The following is a 23,578-nucleotide window of genomic DNA, read 5'->3' as shown; positions in this document are numbered from 1 at the left end:
ACCTAGGCAATACCATTCAGGACATAGGCATGGGCAAGGACTTCATGTCTAAAACACCAAAAGCAATGGCAACAAAAGACAAAATTGACCAATGGGATCTAATTAAACTCAAGAGCTTCTGCACAGCAAAAGAAACTACCATCAGAGTGAACAGGCAACCTACAAAATGGGAGAAAAGTTTTGCAATCTACTCATCTGATAAAGGGCTAATATCCAGAATCTACAAAGAACTCAAACAAATTTATGAGAAAAAAAAACCCCATCCAAAAGTGGGCAAAGGATATGAATAGACACTTCTCAAAAGAGACATTTATGCAGCCAACAGACACATGAAAAAATGCTCATCATCACTGGCCATCAGAGAAATGCAAATTAAAACCACAGTGAGATACCATCTCACACCAGTTAGAATGGCGATCATTAAAAAGTCAGGAAACAACAGGTGCTGGAGAGGATGTGGAGAAATAGGAACACTTTTACACTGTTGGTGGGACTGTAAACTAGTTCAACCATTGTGGAAGACAGTGTGGCAATTCCTCAAGGATCTAGAATTAGAGATACCATTTGAGCCAGCCATCCCATTACTGGGTATATACCCACAGGATTATAAATCATGCTGCTATAAAGACACATGCACATGTATGTTTATTGCAGCACTATTCACAATAGCAAAGACTTGGAACCAAGCCAAATGTCCATCAGTAATAGACTGGATTAAGAAAATGTGGCACATACACACCATGGAATACTATGCAGCCATAAAAAAGGATGAGTTCATGTCATTTGTAGGGACATGGATGAAGCTGGAAACCATCATTCTCAGCAAACTATCGCAAGGACAAAAAACCAAACACCGCATGTTTTCACTCATAGGTGGGAAGTGAACAATGAGACCACTTGGACACAGGAAGGGGAACATCACACACCTGGGCCTGTTGTGGGGTGGGGGGACAGGGGAGGGATAGCATTAGGAGATGTACCTAATGTAAATGACGAGTTCATGGGTGCAGCACACCAACATGGCACATGTATACATATGTAACAAACCTGCATGTTGTGTACATGTACCCTAGAACTTAAAGTATTAAAAAAAAAACTTACTTGGACATACCCTTTTAGTTCATGGTGGTCTGTGCTATTCCTGTTCTGCTTGGAACCTGAGTAAACAAAAGTCATATAACAAAGGTATATTCTGCACCTTGCATTTCCTAAGATAGGAGTTCTCTGTGTTCTGTGCTGTCTGCAACATGCCCTTCCCACAGCTATCAGAACTATGTCAACTAGAAGGAAGAAGAAGCTTCAGCATTCTGCCAATTCCTGATAAGAACCTCACATCCTCATACCTCCGCTGCCTCCCTTCTCAACTTTAACAGCTTCACTACTGCAACCTGTCTCCACGACCATTAGGACTGGTTTCTCATTCTTTTTCATTCCTCTTTACATTGATAATCAACCTATATCTTCCAGGTCATCACATGTACTTCATTCTCAAATGAGTCTGTACATCCTCACATGGCTCTTCTCTTCACTCCTTGCTAAGCATACCAAACTGTCACTGAAATGCCAGGGTTCTCAGTCCATGTCCTGTTTCCAGGGAAGAAGCCTTTATTCCAGTGCTTCAGCCAATGCCAGTGAGAATCGTCTTATGTACATCTCCCTGAACCAACTAAAATTAGGGGTTTATATAGTAAGGAAGGCAGGAAAACAGGAATTGAGGGGTAAGGAAGAAATCACGATGGATGAGGAGTCTGGTATCTCATTGCCTGCATACAGCTGTCTGATAACTTTCAGCTCCTTGCCTGAGTGAGGAATTCAGGTATGGCAAATGTAAGTTTCAAGTTTTAGGACCAGGGAGGGTCCATTTCTATGTTTATTCAAAAAAACATAAATAAGAGTTCTATGGAACAATTGGGCTGGTTTCAAAACCATGCACTTTGCCTTCTGTAACTAATGATCAATAAAAGAATTCTCTATGCCCTTTCTTCTCTAGATGGTTTCAATGTATTACTCTAAATAAAACCTAACTATTCCCTCCAATAACACTGCTTTCCTTATAGCTGTCTTAAGGGGTAGCTGATTTATCTCTTACTATTGTCGTGGGATTGGTACTGGAATAGATATTTCCTCTTTGCTCCTTTCTTCACTATCTTTCTTTCTAAAAACTCACTGCTTGGAAGTTCATTCCAGTAGTATATGCCTCAGTTTTCAAAGACTGCTCTCCATTCATGAGTTAGTCAATCTAAGAGCATACCCTTGGTCCACCTCATTGTGTGAAGATTTTAGCTTTTAAATCCAACCCTACCCAACATTACCTCATACTTTTTTGGTGACCTCAATATCCATTTAGATAATACATTCAATACCCAACGCTCTTCATTCTTTGACAGTTTTTACTCTAATAATCTTGACTTCCACTCCATATTAGCTTCTTACTGCCAAGTTCATACCGAATGCTATGTTACAACCAATAATTGCACTCCATCTATAAAATATTAAACACCTCAATACTTTCTGTTCTAGTTTACTGTCTCCAGGACCCTGACTTTCGTAATATTTTAACTTGATTTTGATCTATACTTAATTGGTCATCATTCCATTGCGTGTGCTTTCAAATCTTTTGTCCTGCCTTTCTTGGTTGGACATACCTAGTATATTACTATATTAACATCCCTGGTTGAATTACAACTTGCTTCCTATTGCAGGGAGGAACACAGTTTAAAAATCACAACTGTGATGATTGGTTTCACTTTAAATTTGTGACCTTTGACTTCAAGTAATCTTACAAGTCTTTTCAGAAGCCAATCTCATTTTCTCTCTTCATTCACTCTCCTGCTCATCTAGATGGCTAATTCATAGATATGTTAAATAACAACTTCACCTACCTCACCCATTTCATCCCTTCCATATGCTTCTCCCTCTGCCCCTCGCTTTATTTTTCCCCTAGCATCTGTTATTATTTTTTGAGACAGAGCCTTGCTCTGTCACCCAGGCTGAAGTGAAGTGGTGCGATCTCAGCTCATTGCAACTTCTGCCTCCCAAGTTCAAGTGACTCTTGTGCCTCAGTCTCCCTAGTAGCTGAGATTACAGGCACCCGCCACCACACCCAGCTAATTTTTGGATTTTTACTAGAGACAAGGTTTCACCATGTTGGCCAGGCTGGTCTTGAACTCCTGGCCTCAAGTGATCCACCTGCCTCGGCCTCCCAAAGTGCTGGGATTACAGGTGTGAGCCACCGCACCTGACCTATTTTTCACCTAAAATCTGAATTCCTATTACTTACATTTTTTCCCTTTCTCTCTATCTCTATCTGATTTTCTAGTAGTTGCATTTTTTTCTTCTCTTTCCCAGTATGCAAACTGTATTATAAATTCTATTATATTAGGAAGTTTGTATATTTTGTTCTCTATTGAATCTTTGCTTTCCACGATACTGCCTGGCATAAAGTGTTGACACTCAACTGTGTATGTGGGATAAACAAAGAGTGAATTATTTCTTTGGAAACAAGCCTGTTACACTTCTCAAAAGAAGACATTTATGCAGCCAACAGACATATGAAAAAATGCTCATCATCACTGGTCATTAGAGAAATGCAAATCAAAACCACAGTGAGATACCATGTCACTCCAGTTAGAATGGTAATCATTAAAAAGTCAGGAAACAACAGATGCTGGAGAGGTTGTGGAAAAATAGCGCTTTTACACTGTTGGTGGGAGTGTGAATTAGTGTAAATTAGTTCAACCATTGTGGAAGACAGTGTGGCGATTCCTCAGGGATCTAGAACTAGAAATACCATTTGACCCAGCAATCCCATTACTGGGCATATACCCAAAGGATTATGAATCATTCTATTGTGGTACTATTCACAATAGCAAAGACTTGGAAGCAACCCAACTGTCCATCATTGATAGACTGGATTAAGAAAATGTGGCACATATACACCATGGAATACTATGCAGCCATAAAAAAGGATGAGTTCAGTTGGGTGCTGTGGCTCATGCCTGTGATTCCAGCACTTTGGGAGGCCGAGGTGGGCAGATCATGAGGTCAGAAGATTGAGACCATCCTGGCTAACACGGTGAAACCCTGTCTCTAGTAAAAATACAAAAAATTAACCGGTCGTGGTGGCGGGCACCTATAGTCCCAGCTACTCAGGAGGCTGAGGCAGGAGAATGGCATGAACCCGGGAGGCGGAGCTTGCAGTGAGCCGAGATTGAGCCACTGCATTCCAACCTGGGTGACAGAGCGAGACTCTGTCTCAAAAAAAAAAAAAAAAGGTGAGTTAATGTCCTTTGCAGGGACATGGATGAAGCTTGAAACCATCATTCTCAGCAAACTATCTGGATTAAGAAAATATGGCACATATATACCATGGAATACTATGCAGCCATAAAAAAGGATGAGTTCATGTCCTTTGCAGGGATGTAGATGAAGCTGGAAACCATCATTCTCAGCAAACTATCACAAGATCAGAAAACCAAACACCACATGTTCTCACTCATAAATGGGAGTTGAACTATGAGAACACATGGACACAGGGAGGGGACCATCACACACCGGGGCCTGTGGGGGGTGGGGGGCTAGGGGAGGGACAAAAAAAAGTGGTATGCAACAGTAAGAAAAGACATTTTACTGATACATGTAAAACATGCAAAAACATAGAGAATCTCACAAACATAATTATGAGCAAAAGAAGCTAGATACAAAATATTACATATTGCTTGAATTAATTTATGAATCTTAATGACAGGCAAAACTTATTTATGCTAATATAAGAGTGGTAACTGGGGGAGTTATTGGCATAGAGGGGCATAAGGGACAATTCTTAGGTAATAGGAATGTTTTGTATCCTAACCTAGGTAGTGTTTATTTAGGAGTACAAATATGTGTATTTGAACTGTACAATTTTCTTACTGTATATCTACTGTAATGTATAAGCATAAATAAGTTTTGCCTGTCATTAAGAGTCATAAATTAATTCAAACAATATGTAATCCTTTGTTTCTAGCTTCTTTTGCTCATAGTTTGTGAGATTCTCTATGTTTTTGCACATTTTACATGTATCGGTAAAATGTTCATTTAGGAGTACAAATATGTGTATTTGAACTGTACAATTTTCTTACTGTCCTATGTACTTATTAAATTATCCCAATAAAGTAATAAACAACAACAACAAATGAAAACAAGCCTGTTAATTTATCCAGAACTGTTGTTTTTGTAGGGGGTTTGATTTTTTATTAAACTGTTGGCAGGCTCTAATAAGATAGTGAATATACAAAAAAAGTTTGTGTGTCATGCCATTCTATATGTAAGTTAAAATTAATGCTTATTTTTAAATATCAGACACAAACTATTAATTGACTAATAAAATACTCTCTTAGACATGGAAGTATTAAGCCTGGGGTCTTCTTGTCCCTTTAAACATGCAAAAGGCCCAAGTTCCTCAAAGACAATAGTATGTGTTGTTTTCTAAAATGTCCCCTATAAAGCTTAATTTTATTTTTTTTTTTGTTTTTTACTTTTACCTATAAAACTTTTTGGGAAAATTGAAGGTCCTCATCTCCATCCTATTATCTTCCCTCATTTCTCTTCAGCACAAAAAATACCATGTACCACATATTTAGTTACAGTCTTGGAGAATGAAAGAGCCTTAGGTGGAAGTCAGATTCTGGCATTTCTGTGCTTTGGAGGTTAATAACTGGTCTGGGACAGGCCTGATGAATTAGAGAAATTCTAAAACAGTTTAGCCAATGAATGACCCCTCCAAACCGTCTGTGAGATTTAATCATATAGTCTCTAGGATCAATTTGATGAAATTATCCTATCATCATCATTACTGTGGTTGGATGAACAACTACTTTCAGGGTTAGAGGAAGGGTGGGAATAAACAAAAATCTAAGAATAATTGCTTTTTTAGAAACCCCGAAAGAACAGGTGCCATTTAATTGGACTATACTAGGCATGTCAAGGTGCAGATTCAGAGCTGACATAGTGTCAAGAATTATAGAAACAGCTTTCTTTGGCCAATGATACTAGGTTCCCTGTTTAAAAATTTTTTCTTCCTTTGAAGTGGCACCCATAGTAAAACAATATCCTGATCTAATTGTTTACCTATGGCTAAATGAAATTTTGCCAGAATTTTAGAATAATTTCTCCCCTTGAAAATCAATCACTTCCTACTAAAGTTAATGTCTAACCCAATAGATTAGAACATTGTCTATAAGCCAAGAGAAATTAGTTTTTCATTATATGTGGACAAATTAATCTCATTGAAATTAATTGCAAATAGAATATATTAATGAGAGCTATGATTTTTAACTGCTCTAAAAAAAGCAAGATTTTAATACTGATTCCACTGCTTATGAACTGTGATCACAAGTGAGTATTTTAATTTTTCTCTGCTTCTGTTTTTCTCACATACAAAATAGGGCTAACCTGAAGATTGTTTTGAAGATTAGTCTATTTTTGCCATCTTTTTAAATATTTTATCCAGGCATCAACAAAATTAACTTATCTTTATTCATCCCCACTCAAAAGAAAAAAAAACAGGCTGTCATGATAATTAATGGATGTCTTGACTGCCACATCCAATGATTTCCTCTCGATCTTCACTCTCTTGAGATGTCTTCACTATTGCAGTTTAATCTTTTAATCAAGAAATTATTTTGCCTTGGCTTCTTTGATAATATTATCTTCTATCTTTTTTCTGACTCCATGAGAGTTCTTTTCTCTCTTTAAATGCAATCAATGTCAATGTTTCCTGGTCATTTATTTTTGTCTCATTTAACACGCTTGTCTTAGGTAATAACGCCAGATATTACCTGCTCAGTGGTGATCCAGAATTTTTATCACTTAGGATAATCTCTTCTAGGTTAATCCAGATATTCTACAGACATTGAAGTTATCATATATCCAGAATTCCAGATTACTTTTATCGCCTTATATCACAAAGTGCCCTAAACTGAAAGCTTTCAGTTGTTTTCTAATTGCCACGACAACTACCATCACCATCAGCATCACTGTCAGAAATGTAATATCTACCTATTATTGAATGTTCACTGTAATCCAGGGATCATTAAATGATTTGGGAGCGTTATCTTATTTAATCATCCCAAACACTCCATGTAACAATAAGAGAAAATGAGGGTAAGTGAGGTTAAACCAATTGCCTATAGTGTTATTGTTATCAGGTGGCAAAGCTGAAATTGTATCATCATTTCATTTGACAGCCAAGGCTATGATTTTCACTACTACTCTCTATTACCTCTCTCACTGTAATTCATCATTTTCAGTCACTTCCTGAGGACACCTATTTATGTCTCAAATGTGCCTCAAACTTGTCTCATCTCTTTATTATCCTCCTACTTCAGATTTTTACTTCTCATTTCTTAACAGACCAATTTAAGACTAATTTTCCTTCAACTCATATGTAAATTAAAAGGAAAATTCCTTGCTTTTCAGGAAGGCAACACTTTTTAATCTTCATTTTTATTCTCTTAAGATACTGCTTAGTTTAAAGGGTACATGTGCATGTTTGTTACTTAGGTAAACTGCGAGTTGTGGAGGTTTGGCTACAGAATATTTTGTCATTCACATAATAAGCATAGTACCCAACAGGTAGTTTTTTGATCTCAGTCTCCTTTCACCCTCCCACCTCAAATTGGCTCTGATGTCTACTGTTCCCTTCTTTGCGTCTATCTCTACTCAATGTTTAGCTCCCACTTATAAATGCGAACATGTGGCACTTGATTTTCTATTCCTGCATTAGTTCACTTAGGATAATGTCCTCCAGCTCCATCCATGTTGCTGCAAAACACATAATCTCATTCTTTTTTTTTATGGATGTGTGGTATTCCATGGTGTACATATACCACATTTTCTTTATCCAGTCTACTGTTGATGGACATTTAGGTTAATTCCATGTATTTGCTATTGTTAATAGTGCTGTGATGAACATACAAGTCCATGTTTCTTTATGGTAGAATGGTGTATTAGTCTGTTTTCACACTCAGTAGTGTGATAAACTGATAAAGACATACCCAAGACTGGGCAATTTACAAAAGAAAGAGGTTTATTTGACTTATAGTTCCACATGCCTGGGGGAGGCCTCACAATCATGGTGGAAGGCAAGAAGGAGCAAGTCACATCTTACATGGATGGCAGTAGGCAAAGAAAGACAGCTTGTGCAGGGAAACTCCCATTTTTAAAACCATCAGATCTCATGAAACTTATTCATTATCATGAGAACGCATGGGAAAGACCCATTCCCAAGATTCAATTATGTCCCACTGGGTCCCTCCCACAACACGTGGGAAATGGGAGCTACAAGATGAGATTTGGGTGGGGACACAGAACCAAACCATATCAAATGGTTTATATCCCTTTGAGTATATACACCCAAAGATGAGATTGCTGGGTTGAATGGTAATTCTGTTTTAAGTTCTTTGAGAGATGACCAAATTGCTTTCCACAATGGCTGAACTAATTTATCTTCCCACTAGTGGTGTTTAAGCATTCCCTTTCCTCCGCAACCCCACCAGCACCTGTTATTTTTTGACTGGTGTGAGATGGTATCTTCTTGCCATTTTGATTTGCATTTCTCAAATGGTTAGTGATGTTGAGGATTTTTTCATATGCTTGTTGGTCCTGTGTATATCTTCTTTTGAATAGTGTGTTCATGTCCTTTTTAGTGGGGTTGTTTCTTTTTTTGCTCATAAAATTAAGTTTCTTATAGATTCTAGATATCAGACTTTTCTCAGATGCATAGTTTGCAAATATTTTCTCCCATTCTGTGAGTTATCTCTTTATCCTGCTGATGATTTCTTTTGCTGTGCAGAAGGTCTCTAGTTTAATTAGGTTCCATTTGTCAAGTTTTGTTTTTGTTACAATTACTTTAGGCATCTTTGTCATAAGATCTTTGCTTATTCTTATGCCCAAAATGATATTTCCTAGGCTTTCTTCCAGAGTTTTTATAGTCTTAAGTTTTATATTTAAGTCTTCTTTTTTTGGTTTTTTGAGATGGGGGTCTCGCTTTGTCTCCCAGGCTGGAGTGCAGTGGCATGATCTTGGCTCACTGCAACCTCTGCCTCCCAGGTTCCAGCGATTCTCCTGCCTCAGCCTCCTGAGTACCTGGGATGACAGGCATGCACCACCACGACAGGCTAACTTTTGTACTTTTAGTAGAGACGAGGTTTCACCATGTTGGCCAGGCTGGTCTTGAGCTCCTGACCTCAGGTGATCCACCCATCTCGGCCTCCCAAAGTGATGGGATTACAGGCATGAGCCACCACGTCCAGCCTACATTTAAGTCTTTAATCCATCTTGAGTTGATTTGTATATGGTTTAAGGAATGGATTCAGTTTGTCTTCTGCATATGGTTAGCCAGTTATCCCAGTGTCATTTATTGAATAGGGAGTACTTTCTCCATTGCTTGTTGTTGTTGAATTTGTTAAAGAACACGTGGTTGTAAGTGTATGGGCTTACACTTACTGGGCTCTCTATTCTGTTCCCTTGGTCTACGTGTTTGTTATTGTACAGTATCATACCATTTTGGTTACTGTAGTCTTGTGATATAGTCTAAAGTTGGGTCATATGATGCTTCCAGCATTGTTCATTTTGCTTACAATTGCCTTGGCTCTTCAGGCTCTTTTTTGGTTCCGTAGAATTTTAGAATAATTTTTTTTAATTCTGCGGAAAATGTCATCGGTAGTTTGATAGGAATAGCATTGAATCTGTAAATTGCTTTGGAAAGCATGGTCATTTTAACAATATTGATTCTTCTTATTCCTGAGCATGGAATGTTTTTCCATCTGTTTGTGTTGTCTCTGATTTCCTTGAGGAGTATTTTGTAACTCTTGTAGAGTCTGATGAGTATGTGTCTTGAAGATGCTCATCTTGTGTGTTATCTTGCAAGGGCTCTCTGCATTTTCTGAATTTAAATGTTGGCCTTTCTAGCAAGGTCAGGGAAATTTTCATGAACAATATCCTCAAATATATTTTCCAAGTTTCTTGCTTTTTCTGTCTCTCTTTCAGGGATGCCAGTGAGTTGTATATTTGGTCTCTTTATATAATCTCATATTTCTTGGAGGTTCTATTCATTTTTTTTTCTTGGTTTTTGTCTGACTGAAATAATTTGAAGAATTGGTATTCAAGCTCTGAAGTTCTTTCCTCAGCTTGGTCTATTCTGCTGTTAATACTTACAGTTGTATTATGAAATTCTTTTGGTGAGTTTGCCAACTTTATCAAATCAGTTCGGTTCTTTCTTGAAACGGCTATTTCATCTTTCAGCCCCTGTATTTTTTTACTGGATTCCTTAGATTCCCTGCATTAGGTTTTGGCTTTCTGCTGAATCATGATGATCTTCATTTCTATCCGGATTCTGAATTTTATGTCTGTCATTTCAGCCATTTCAGTTAAAGACTATTGCTGGAGAACTAGTGTGGCCATTTGGAGGTAAAAAGACACTCTGGCTTTTTGAGTTGCCAGAGTTCTTGTACTGGTTCTTTCTCATCTGTATGGGCTGATGTTCCTTTAAACTTTGAAGTTGCTATCCTTTGGATGGGTTTTTTACTTTTATATTAAAAATAGGGAATGCTTCACAAATTTACATGTCATCCTTGCACAGGGAACATGCTAATCTTGTCTGTATCCTTCCAATTTTAGTATATGTGCTGCTGAAGTGAGTGCAAACAGTTTTTAAATTTTAGTTTTACTTTATGTTTGTGATGCATATGGCTCATTAATATTGAGAGAAATAAGAGGCAATAATATAATTTGTCAAAAATGGAAAATAGACTCAATCATGGTTTGCTATTATCATGTCGATGTTAAAAATGTGGCATACACCTTTTATTAAATTAATTTGATCTATTAGATTAGTAAATCAGGTAAAATGTTTAAATCTAATTGGGATGCAAGCATTTGTACTTCTAATGAAAAATGTACTGAATATAATCCAGGGTAAACCATTAACTTTTCATATTATTCTATTACAATTTTATGTTATCTTTATAGATTTAGAAGCTATAACCACAGTTTTGTTACATGGATATATGACATAGTTGTGATGTCTGAGCTTTTAATATAACATTGAACTCATTAATTTCTTATCCCTAATCAACCTCCCATGTTTCTGAGTCTCTGATGTCTGTTATTCCACTCTCTATGTCCATATGTACACATTATTTAGCTCCAATTTATAGGTAAGAATACCTGGTATTTGACTTTCTGTTTCTAAGTTATCTGACTAAAGATAATGGCCTTCAATTCCATTCATGTTGCTGCAGAAGACATGATTTCATATTTTTATGGCTGAGTAGTATTCCATGGCGTGTGTGTGTGTGCATGTGTCTGTCTGTGTGTCTATTACATTTTCTTTTTTTAATCATTCATTGATGGACACTTAGGTTGATTCCGTGTATTTGCTATTTTTAATACTTCTGCGATAAATATATGAGTGCAGATATCTTTTGGATATAATGATTTCTTTTCCCTTGGGTATATATTCAGTAGTGGGATTGCTGGATTGAATGGTAGTTCTGTTTTTAGTTCTTTGAGAAATTTCCATACTGTTTTTAATAGAGATTGTATTAATGTACATTCCCAGCAATGGTGTACATTCTGCTTTCTTTGCATCCTCATCAACATTTTTTTTTACACTTTATTAATAGCCATTCTCACTAGTGTAAAATGGTACTTCTTTGTGGTTTTAAGTTACATTTCTCTGATGATAAGTGATGTGGAACATTTTTTTCATGTGTTTGTTGGCTTCTTATGTATTTTCCTTTGACAATTGACTGTTCATGTCCTTTGCCCAACTTTTAAGGGGTTATTAGCTTTTTCCTGTTGAGAAGTTCAAATTCCTTGAAGATTCTGGATATTAGCCTTTTGCTAGATATGTAGTTTGCAATTATTTTCTCCTGTGCTGTAGGCTCTCTGTTCACTCTGTTGATTATTTCTTTCACTGTGCAGAAGCTTTTTAGTTTAAAAAGCCCATTTGTTTATTTTTGTTTTTGTTATATTTGCTTTTGAGATCTTGGTTATGAATTCTTTGCCTGGGCCAATGTCCAAAAGAGTTTTTCTTAGGTTTTCTTCTAGAATTTTTATAGCTTCAGGCCTTATGTTTAAGTCTTTACTCCATTTTGAGTTAATTTTTGTGTATGGTGAGTGATACAGGTCCAGTTTCATTCCTCTGCATGGGGCTATCAAATTTTCCCAGCACCATTTATTGTATAGGGTGTCCTTTCCTCAGTGTATATTTTTGTTAACTTTGTCAAAGATCAGTTGGCTGTAGGTATATGGCTTTTTTCTTGGTAATTTTTTTATACTAAACACGTTGACTGAATCACATGAAAAAAATCAACGTTTATAGAATGAGTCACATGCAGTTAATATGTAACAGATCTTTTTCATTCAAAGTAGTGCTTTTTAAAACTATCTGATAAGTTCATGATAACTAGTATTTGTTGAGGGCTGAAATAGTATCAAACATTGTTCTAAGCACTTAACATGAATCAAACTATTTAATTATCATACCAACCCAATTTGCCAATGAGAAATTAAGGCACACAGAGGTGAAGTGATTTGCTCAGAAAACGAACCTTTAACACCTGGCAGTCTAGCTCCAAAGCCAAAGTCTTAAATTATCTAGTCCATAAACACATTTTTAATAGAAAAAATCAAGAAACATCTAATATATCCTTAATAATTACTATTGCACATTGTTTTTGTATGTATCATTATAGTTGATATGGTTTAAAAGACAGGGGTGGGTAGTGTGCAATTTGAGCAATCATATAACTGGATCTTATAATAAACTAACACATTACTAATAGAGACCTCTTATATTAAAAATTTAATGACAAAGAAAAAAACACGTGCTGATTTAAATGCAGGTGGAATTCACATACCAGAGCCTCTATCAAGAAGTGCTGTTAACACTATTTCAGCAAAACAGTGGAGAACAGACCAACAAACAAACTTATTTAAATGTGATAGTTTCCAATATCTTAATCACTGCATCACAAGATGATTTTCCCCAAATCATGCTGCTATAAAGACACATGCACATGTATGTTTATTGAGGCACTATTCACAATAGTGAAGACTTGGAACCAACCCAAATGTCCATCAATGATAGACTGGATTAAGAAAATGTGGCACATATATGCTATGGAATACTATGCAGCCATAAAAAAGGATGAGTTCATGTCCTTTGTAGGGACATGGATGAAGCTGGAAACCATCATTCTGAGCAAACTGTCACAAGGACAGAAAACCAAACACCACATGTTCTCACTCATAGGTGGGAATTGAACAATGAGAACACTTGGACACAGGGTGGGGAACATCACACACCGAGATCTGTTGTGGGGTGGGGAAAGGGGGGAGGGATAACATTGACGAGTTAATGGGTGCAGCACACCAACATGGCACATGTATACATATGTAACAAACCTGCACGTTGTGCACATGTACCCTAGAATTTAAAGTATAATTTAAAAAAATACAATGCAAATCCAATGAATAATGGAATTTGTATTACAATTTTGGCATACATTCATGTTGTTGGAATGAATGATTTTTCTATTTTTCAAAATGTGTACAGTCATGTGTCACTTAACAACCAAGATCTGTTCTGAGAAATGTGTCATTAGGCAATTTTGTCATGTGAATGACATAGAATGCACTTACACAAACCTAGATGGTTTAGCCTACTACGCACCTAGGCTAAATGTTGTAGCCTATTGTCCTTAGGCTACAAATTTATTCAGCATACTGCTACACTGAATACTGTAGGAAATTGTAACACAATGATAAGCATTTGTATATCTAAACATATAAAAGGCATAATAAAACTACGGTATTTAAAAAAGAAAAAAAAGAAAGTGTTAATTTTTCCCGAGGGGAAAACTGTTCATGAGCTATTAGCTGGGAAAGTGGGTTAAAACTGAAGCATTCAGCCTTCTGAGATTACCAAACAGAAAGGTGAACTGGTATACCTGCCCTCCACAAATGATTTCAGCCTCCTAGTCCCTTAACCAATTTTGTTGTAAAGTGTAGCGTAGTAATAGTCACTGCAGATGGCTTTTTCAAGGAAAATGGACAAAGTAACTAGAAATTCAAACAAGTTAATATAGCTTGACTTAATTTATTGCATTTTAATTAGTTTTGTCCAGTGTTTCTTCTCTCTTTTACATTTTTCAAAGTTTATTTTTTTCTACCTTACAGGGAATGTTTTGTTAGAGACCTACTTATTTTTCCTTCTTTAAATTTATGGGGCATACTTAGAATTCCTCTTGTAGTTCTAGTTCTTAATCTTAAAGATAAAAAGATAGTCCAGATGCCAGATGGTCTATATGCATTATGTGATTCATTGAGTGTCTTCTTTATTCCTCCCTTTAATAAAATCTAAGTTGTTTTACATGATCTCATTTGCATTCTGCAGTCTTATTAGCATTCATCATAATCACCGAGAAAAATCACAAAGATAAATTATCCCTTATTTCTTAGGTGCTTCATCAGTTTCTTGCTTCATCTCACAGAGCTTTTACAGAACAGGAAAGCTTGTAAAAAGATTATTTTTCTCCTGTGAAATCTCACTGTATCTAAAATATTGTGAGCTTTTTTTTTAAGTTTTTGGGTTTCAAAGAACATGAAGAAATGTCCTTTCCTCATATCTTATTATGGGCAGTCCCACGACATATCATTCTTAGATGTTCTGAATAATCTCAAAGTAAAGGGGGAATTTTGGATATCAAATATTAGCTGAAAAATTAAAAAGTGATTGTTGAAATATGAAGCACAATCAATAGCACTTTTCTAAGAGAATGCACTGATTTGCTCCTCCTTGCAGAACTGAGATACTGTCTCATTTCAGTCGATAGTTTTTCAAATGAAGATTTTGTTACATAACTTCTTAAAGTTCCAACAAGTATGTAGGAATGATATTGAGCATAACTGAATAAATTTTTCTTTTTAAAAATGTTATATTAGTCTCAAGAAAGAACTTATATTTGGAGGTTAGATTAAGTTTAAAATGGAAAAAATGTTCAATTAGAATATTGTCTTTATAAAATTCAGTTTTATAAAGTCTCAAGATTCAGAGCTCAAAATCTGAGCATACACTTTAAGGAGTATTAAAATAAACTTAGTGTGAGTTTATACAGCCTAATAGTGAGAAAACTATTGCTAGAAAGGAGGATGTCATCGAAAGGGTTATGTACTATAGCAAACATTTCTAAAATGAAAACAATCTTAAAATTCATATCCTCAAAGTAGTGGCATCAACCGTTACAGATATTGTAATAGCAACATATGCAATGCAACATAATACATTATCTGCTCGTGATGTTTCCTTGGTGGCTTTATGAAAGAACCACTTTAAAATGGCATTGTTTTGATTCTCATCTAAGTGGCTGTGGGTTCTAACCTAATTTTTTACCCAATTGACTCTATAGGAAAATGGAGACAGTTCAATTTCAGACCTCTCAACATGGAGTGCTGATGAGAGCCAGTAAATCAAAACAATGCTTGGGCAAAACTGTACACAGCAAACACAGCAAACAATTTCATGTTTTCATTATTTTCATTGTTTTAAATTTTACGCAAGACAAGATAGAGATAAATGGACTAGGAGAAAATCAAGAGATTACAAGGAACTGCAAATAGAATTACATGTGACCCAGCAGTCTCATTACTGGGTATATACCCACAGGAAAATAAATCATTTTACCAAAAAGACACCTGCTCTTGCATGTTTATTGCAGCACTATTCACGATAGAAAACACATGGAATCCACCTAGGTGCCCATCAGTGGTGGATTGGATGAAGAAAATGTGGTCACCATGGGACACTACACGGCCATAAAAACGGAAATCATGTCCTTTTCAGCAATGTGGATGCAGCTGGAGGCCATTAGCCTAAGTGAATTAATACAGAAACAGAACATGAAATACTGCATGTTCCCACTTATAAGTGGAAGCTAAACATTGGATACACATGAACACAAAGATAGGAACAATAGACACGGGAACTCCAAAAACAGGGAGGAAGGGAGGAGAGAAAGGGCTGAAAAACTACCTATTGTGTCTACCTATTGCGTGTTGAAAAGCTCCCTATTTGGGTGACAGATTCAACTGAAGCCCAAACGTCAGCATCATGCAATGTATCCATGTAACAAACCTGCATATGTACCCCGAAATCTAAAATTAAAAATAATAATATTAAAAATAAAGATACAAAAAAAACAAAAAAAGTTTGAAAAATTCCCAAAAATTTAAGCTTGTATAAATCAACTTAAAGGAATCATTGCTAAATTTTTATAATACTTATTTCCAGTCTTCTAGTCTTCTTCTAATTCTTTTAAAAAATCTTAGTCTTAGTAAAATACACATAGATTATTTAGCTTTTTTATGCATTGTTTACCGACAATGATGACATACTTTTTCTAGAGTTGATCTATAAGACTGTAATTATCTATGACATATAATTACATCTATAACATATAATTAAGTCACAGAACCATTTTTAGAAAAGTTACGTCTTCAGCGTTTGATAAGTGCATCAAATCATCTTAGTTAGCGTTCTGTTCCCTACATATATAGTGGGGATGCACATTCATATCACTCAAAGGCATTATCCTTCTTTTTCTCCACTAGACAATTGTGTATCACCTATGTGAGGGTTTTTTACCTGTGCTGATTCTGAGTGTCATTATTGTTTTATATGTGGTTCAAGATGTGGGAAAGGCAAATTACTAGAACTGTGTATAAGGTGAAGTTAATGTATTCAGGAGCAAGGCAGGAAGTTCAAGGTCAGAGAAATCCTGATATCAAAAGTGCTTTGTTTCTGAACCCAGATCTGTTATATCACTACAGTGTCAATAAAATTTGGAAATATCAAAATATATTTGCAGATATGACATATTGCAGAATGAACCATAAAGTAAGCAAAAATAGGTAAATGAGACAAAAGGCAGAGGTTTTCCTTAGCTTTCACATTTTATAATTCTCCATTCCAAATAGAAAGATATTACAGTCAGTTTTGCCTTAATTCCTATTTTGAAAACAAATTTGGTCCAATGTGACTAATATATTAGGGAACCATTTGAGCATAACTTGAATTTCATGTTTACTTATGCTTGATTTTATCTGCAAGAAATACTGTACCTGGATGAATCCAAGGCATAGAAACACATAAGAAACACACATGTACTCACCTCAAACACCTACCAGCTACCTCAGTTCATTGTGCATATTTTGAGCCATGCCCATCCATATCTGGTGCTGGAAATTTCTATCTGATTTCAGATAACCCTCCTCCATCACTTCACAAAAATTCGTAACCTGTAATCCCTCAGATACCCACTTCCAACTTTTCACCAAGTAAAATGTTATATTTACTATAGTAGTTATGTATTTTTAAACAATCAAATATGTAAAATTATGCTAAAGTTTTTATTACTTTCTTTTCCTATTTTTTATATATCACAAAGTTGTTTGGTGTTATGCTCCGAAGCCCATTTTTCCTTATTCTCTCTAAAATTTTATTATTGATTTTGCCTAGAGCGGAAATTTTTAGGAGTTCATGTCAGGTTGCAGCAGAACTGTTTGGATTTTATGCTGAGGGTCTCAATTAATGTATAAAATCTTGTTTTCTTAGTTGTTAAATGTAAACAGATATTAAAAATAAATTTTAAACTACATAAAAATTGGGATACAGGTTAATTATAAAAACTTTCACTTGTTAAATTTAGAAACATATTAAAATACATTTTAGACAGAATCAATTGGAAAAAGTCTCACTAGATAACTCATCTCAATTTTATTTTTTAAATGCTTAGAAAAAATGTGAAAAATTATTGGCTTTAGAGTAAGCTATTATGGAGACACATTAAAGTCTAGAATAATCATGGCTATGCTACTACCATGAACTGTACCATAATATCTGAGTCCCATATATAACTTACTTAATATGAATCTTTAAACTTAAGAAAAGGAAATTAACATAAATAAATAGGGACAAATAACATGCCATTTTATTCTGTTGGTAAATCATTTGTAGAGTCACAGAAAATGTTGAAGAAGAAAAGAGAATACAAGGTAAATTGAACCTGCAAGCTTCCAGCAACTTCCAAAATTAGCTGATTTAAACTTAATTAATGCTGATGTCTCTAAAATATGTTTTGCAAAATTTTAGAAAAATGGTAGAGTTTTTATTATTCATTAAGAAACTGGTTAATGTTGATCAAGTTTAAACTTATTAAGTCCTAAAGCATGTATTAGCACCTAATCAACATTTTTTTATGCAAGGGCTGAAGGTTTGATAGGCAACTTTTATTAGAAAGCTCAGATGCCACAATTTGCATTAATTATAATTTTTGTTTTTTCTACTTTTAAAGGTTTTTCTGCTTTTAAAGGTACCTTGCTTACTGATGATAAATTGCTTAAAAATAGATCATGGATATTATTGTCAGCCTTAACTGTTAAATATCGAAAGATATTGTTGATACCCTTCATCCAAAGACCACCAGGAACAAATCTATAGTCAAATAAATGTGGGCTTGTTGACTCATTGCAATGAGAGAGACAACATACTACGGCAATGATGTGGTATCTCAGTAATAGGATGTTAGGAGGGGTGTGCTACAGAATTTGAACTTGTGTTAATGATTTGTAGAACAATTCAAACAATTGTGGTTTTTCTCAGGATTGCATCATATTAAAAGTGGAGGCAGTTCTATGATTGAACCCTTATATTTTTTATCTAGAAGGCAGGATGAATGAACTGGAGCTAAACACTAATTAGCAAAGAAACAAAAGTTTTTCACACTAGCCAAGAGAGAGGCATGTTTGATCAGTTTTGTGGTTGGTGCATTGTAATCTTGTCTGGTGCGGGTATTCTGTGAAATTGTTTATAATCAACAGGAAAACACTGTGGTCCAGCTGTTAGTGCCAGACCAGCTCCCATCTAATAGCTTTCATCTCCCACATGACACATGTATTAATTTATGCCTTATATACTTTATACATAATGTTATTTTCTTGCCTATTTTTAGTTCTCAGCAGATTTTTCCTTTTATTATTATTTAGGGTTTATCTTGAAATAAATACATTTTGTATAATATAATACCTGATATGAATATCATATATAGTTTTTTTGTTGTTTAGTGTTTTCTAGGTATAATAGTTGCTATGATTTTTTCCATTCCTTTATTTTCAATATGTATATTTTTTTCCACAAAACATGACTTCTGTCAGCTTCATATAGCTGGATTCTAATCTCTCTTGCGCATCCTCTCTCAATCTCTTTTGCTCAGTAAATTAGCTTACTCCAGTAACATTTACTGTGATTAATGATCTATTTGTATTTTTTCTGCCATCTATTTGTATTTTTAATTACCATGATGGTATTAGTTATCTACTGGCTATACAGCAAATTATGACAAATTTAACAGCTTAAAATAATACATATTTATTAGCTTATGCTGTGATATAAATGTTTACATCCCCCCAAATTCAGATGTTGCAATATTAACCCCTAAGGTGGCAATATTAGGAGGTGGAGTCTTTGGGAGGTAACTAGTTCATGATAGTAGAACCTTCAATAATGGAATTAGTACTCTTATAAAAGAGACCTCAGAGAGCTAGCTAACCCCTCCAACTGTGTATGGACATGGTACATGGGACATGGTACATGGTACATAGGCAGTGTCTATGAGGAAGCAGTTCCTCCTCCTGAGACACCAAATCTGTTGCTGCCTTGATCTGGGACCTCCTAGTTCCAGAACTATGAAAAATAAATTTATGTTTTTTAATAAACTACTTAGTTTATGGCAGTTTTGTAGCAGCCTGAATTAACTAAGATATATTAACAATCTGTGGGTCATAAATCCAGGCATATCTTAGTTGAATAAATCTTCTGCTTCAAAAAACTGAATCCAAATGGTGGCTGCAGCTGTCTGAATACTTGACTGGGGAAGGCTTCACTTCCAAGATCACTCATATGGTTTTTGGTAGTTCCTTAATGGTTGTTAGAGTGGGGTCCTCAGTACTTATCTGTCTGTTGGTAAGAAGGCCTCCTTCAGTTTCTTGCTATGTGGACTTCTTCATACGGCAGCTCATAACACATCTTGCTTTATCGGAGTAAGCATGAAAGAAGAGCCACAGAGAGATAGAGACACAGACTGAGACAGAGACAGAGACTGGAGAGAGGGAATATGCAAGCCAGATGAAAACTACCATCTTTTATTACCTAATCTTGAATGAAACATCCCATCACTTTGCATGTTAGAAGCAAACCACTGAGTGTCAGATAGCTGGCAAATAAATAACAAGATCTTCAGCTGAGTTGAATCTGCCTGATAGCATTTAAAATTTTGTTTAATTGTCGCTATGGCTTGAATGTTTGTGTTTCCCCAAATTTATGTTCCGAAACCTTAATCCTCAATGTGGTGTTATTTGGAGATGGGGCCATTGGAAGGCAAATAGATCATGAGAGCTGAGCTCTCATGATGGGATTAGTGCCCTCATAAAGAAAAGTCACAAGAGAAATCACTTCCCTCCAGTCTCTTCCATGTGAGGACACAACAAGACTTCCATCTGGAAACTAGGAAGAGGGCCTTCACTAGGAATATAATCAGTATTCACCTTGGTGTTGAAAGCCTTGAACTTCCCAGCCTCCAGAACTGTGAGAAATAAACATTTGTGGTTTACACCACTCAGTCTATGGTATTTTTGTTATAGCAGCCTGAACTGAATAAGACAGTTTTAAATAAGATATTTTGAACAATTATTATTTAAAATATACTTTTTAAAGTTGATGTATTATGTTATAATTAAAACAATAAATATCTATTCAGAGTGAAAAAGAGACTTAAATATTGATTACTGATTGAAATATTAAGATTGATTTTTAACTAAAAGAATGTTTGATAGTCCAAGAGATTATTTTAAAATATCAGGTCTATTTTTCCAGATTACTGTGGCAACTTGAACATTATTAATCATAGTAGTTGACATTGACATTATATGAAATTTGATTAATAAGAATAAGCTAGCATTGTCTGACTCATAGTTCACCAAGAAGATATGCTTGAAAAATGTGGGCACTGCTGAAATAATTTCTTTTGTTGGTAGAAATATCAATCGCAAAATAAGAGTGGCAAGCGATCATCTTTATCATTTGTCTTGGATAAAAAACTCTTCGCTATTCATATTATTTATTGAAAGCCTTTCAAATTGTTTAATCAAATCATTGCTAGAAACATGTGCATTATTTTTCGCTGATAAGCAGTGTAAAATGGACTGATTTTCATTTTATCTGGACTTCCTTTAATTGAATGCCTTTAGAATGAATGAGACAATTGTTCATATAATTATGAAAAAAATTTACTTTCCATGGTACTTTCTGTTTATAAGTCTTCCTTTATTTTTCAAATATGAAGTCAGATGTTGTCTTAATTGATTCTTTCAATAATCTTCTGAAGTGGATGAGGTAGCTATTGTATTTAAACCTCAGTTCTTCCTGTGAAATTAAATTAAAATGAAGTCATTCTTTCTGAAGAAAAATAATTCATATTCCACCATGTATAACATTTTAAAGTTTTCTGTCTTGTAGTTAAGATGCTTCATTTTAAACTAGTAATCTTTATTATTCAGTCATCCCTGGAGAATTAAGAGCATTAACATACAATATTATCCCGATGCAAAGTTCTTATTTGTATATAGACTTCTTGGTGTTGATGATTGCCAATGTTTCTTTCACATTCTCTAACGACATACACTTGTGAAGGAAAATAAATCTTGGGACCCCAGACTCATTAAGCCAAAGGGAACAGTTAAGCTGGGAAGTGGGTCACGCAAACCTGCCCCTCCCTTTTTGTTCCTAAATAAGGTGGTTACAAGATGAGAAGCTACACACCTTCCTCATATTTAGCCCACAAGGAAATTCTTAGCTCCAAGATATTTACCCTATAGTATTTCTGTTAAAATTCACCATGGCACTGTAAATGGATAGCTTATATCTTTACAGATGCAGTCACCCCTCTGCCCACGTGGCACAAACGCATATCTGATTGTTCCCCTGCCCCACTTATCTTTGTTGGCTTATGTAAAAACACAGAATCCCTGCATTTTCCCCTATTTGTCTATGCTACCTTATGTAAAAATGCAGATTCACTGAGTCAGACGAAAGCATGAATATGTTCTTTCTAGTCCCCTCTTACATGAAAATTGTGTACTTCTCAACATTTAGCATTTTATATAGGCCGTTGTGCCTATAAAACTTCAGGCTGCCTGAATGAGAATAGCTACCATAACGAGTGCCATGTGGCTTATGGAGGAGTAAGCAATGAGTGACTTTTGATCGGTTTGGCGTAGACAAATGGAGCCTGTCATGATTATTCCCCATAGGGATAGTATGAGGAAAGAGTAGGCTATGTATTCTGTCATGGGGTTAAAGATTAGAGTGAGCCATATCATTCCGTAGCCGCCTTATTTTAGGAGTACTGCTGCAAGTACTATTGAGCCGGCAATGGGGGCTTCTACGTGGGCTTCAGGGAGTCACAGGTGGGGTCCAGAGAGAGGCATTTTTACCAAAAATGCCATGATGTATGCTAGTCATAGAAGGTTGCTGGATCAGGAGGTTGCCAATTCTTGGGAAGTATATGTTGTTACTAATATGTTTAGTAAGCTGAATGCATTTTGAATATAGATAAGTGCTACGAGCAAAGGTAAGGATCCTACCAGTGTATAAAATAAGAAATATAAGTCTGCGTTAAGGCGTTCTGTTTGATTACCTCAACGAGTAATAATAATTAGGGTGGGGAGTAGCGTGGCTTCAAAGAGAATATAAGATGTGATTAGTTCTGTGGCTGTGAATGTTATAATTAAAGATATCTGTAGAGAAACTAACATTAAGATATAAAGCTTTTTTTGCAGGAGTGATTCTTTGGATAGATGATATTGGCTTGCTAAAATTATAAGGGGCAGTAACCAGTATTAGAATTCAGTAACCAGAGTTAGAAGGGGTGATGACAGTGGATCAGGAAAGAAAGTTAATAAGAAGTTGGATGAATCATCATTAAATTGGTTGAAGAATAGCAGGCTGATGAGACTGATGAGTCAACTGTGGGAGGCTGTATTAATTCAGATTATAGAGTTCTTAGAGCAAGATATTATTGGAAGTAGTATAATAGTTGGGATAATAATTTTTAACATTGGAGTAAATTCAGGCTTTGTACATAATCTAGACCATAGGTACTGGAGGACATAACCAGTAAGATTAAACCTACAGCGGCTTCACAGGCTACCAAAACTAAAAGGATAATAGGTATTATGGATGCTAGTGTGAAATGTATGTTTAAAGTTATGAGAGTACTTATGATAAATATTGATAGTATTATGCCTTCTAGGCATAGTAGGGATGATATCAGGTGGGATCGATAGATTATTACCCCTATTAAAGACATAATAAAAGGTAATGTAATATTAATATAAATAGAGAGCATTTGGTAATTATAATCTATCATAATTTAATGAGTCGAAATCATTTATTTTGACTTAAACTAATTATCAACTC

The 23,578-nt window shown here is 35.4% G+C and overlaps 1 non-coding gene across 1 annotated transcript; it reads right to left on the bottom strand.

Moving 5' to 3' along the window:
• Positions 1-10,576: 10,576 nt before the first annotated feature.
• LOC115935066 (U6 spliceosomal RNA) lies at positions 10,577-10,683 on the bottom strand. The gene has a single exon (XR_004070782.1). It is a non-coding gene; the product is annotated as a U6 spliceosomal RNA (small nuclear RNA).
• Between the last annotated feature and the right edge of the window lie 12,895 nt (positions 10,684-23,578).

This window comes from Gorilla gorilla, chromosome 5 (assembly GCF_029281585.2).
Source record: "Gorilla gorilla gorilla isolate KB3781 chromosome 5, NHGRI_mGorGor1-v2.1_pri, whole genome shotgun sequence".
In the NCBI taxonomy this organism is placed as follows: Eukaryota; Metazoa; Chordata; class Mammalia; order Primates; family Hominidae; genus Gorilla; species Gorilla gorilla.
The sequence above is the reverse complement of the archived record's forward strand: the minus strand, read 5'-3'. Positions and strand labels throughout refer to the sequence as shown.